Raw genomic sequence first — 1,035 nt, 5'->3', positions numbered from 1 at the left:
AGTAATAAATTTGAGGAGGGAAAGCTAGCCCTTTTGCTCATAATACAGTATTCCTGCACTCTCTCATTCATCAACAGAGTTTCTGTTAATGACATAGCCCTTCATTCCTGCACAGTAATTTCCCCTTGGCTCTCTAAAACTTGGTCCTCCCACTATACTTAGACCATTCTTGTGGGGACTGGAAACATTTTTTCTTAAGCAGAGTATATAATCAGAAACTTCAACCCCAATACCACAGTTAAAAGTGCCAAGCACAGTAGTCATACTTCAATGTACCTCTTGTATGTCTCTGGGGCTGTAAAGGATTCCTTCTTCTGGCCTTAATCTTGTTGAGTTGAGATGTAGATAATATTCTTCTATCAAGATTAAGTTATCTGAGCATAAATGAATGAATAGATAAGTGTGTGTGTGTGTGTGTCTGTGTGTGTGTAATGTCCTGAAACAGTGCTTCTTAAAGCATGGGGGTCAGACCACCTGAAATAGAATTCTGTTGCTGTTCTTGTTCAGTAGCTAACTGGTATCCTAATTTTTGCAACCCCATAAACTGCAGCATGCCAGGCCTCCCTGTCCCTCACTATATCCCAGAATTTGCCCTGGGGAGATAGAACAGAATCCTAGGGCACTTGTAAAAACTTTAGATCTCTGGTTCATCCATGTTGTTTCCAATGACAAAATTTCTTTCATTCTTAAGATTGGATGCAATACAATGTAACAAATACAATATTCCATTGTATTTATACAACACTTTCTTTATCCATTCATCTCTCAACAGACTCATAGGCTGTGTCCATACCTTAGCCGCTATGAATAATGTTGAACAATGAACACAGAAGTGCAGATACCTCTCCAAGATAATGACTTCCTTTCCTTTGAGGATACCCCCAGCAGAGAGATTGCTGAATCATTTGATAAATCTATTTTTAATTTTTTAAGAAACCGTATTGTTTTTCATAGTGACTGAATCCATTTACATTCCAATCAACGTTGTTTAACAGGATCCCTGTTCTCCACATCCTGGAAAAAAAATATTTTCTC

This window comes from Cervus canadensis, chromosome 27, assembly GCF_019320065.1.
Source record: "Cervus canadensis isolate Bull #8, Minnesota chromosome 27, ASM1932006v1, whole genome shotgun sequence".
NCBI classification, from domain to species: Eukaryota; Metazoa; Chordata; class Mammalia; order Artiodactyla; family Cervidae; genus Cervus; species Cervus canadensis.
This window is presented reverse-complemented; position numbering follows the sequence as displayed.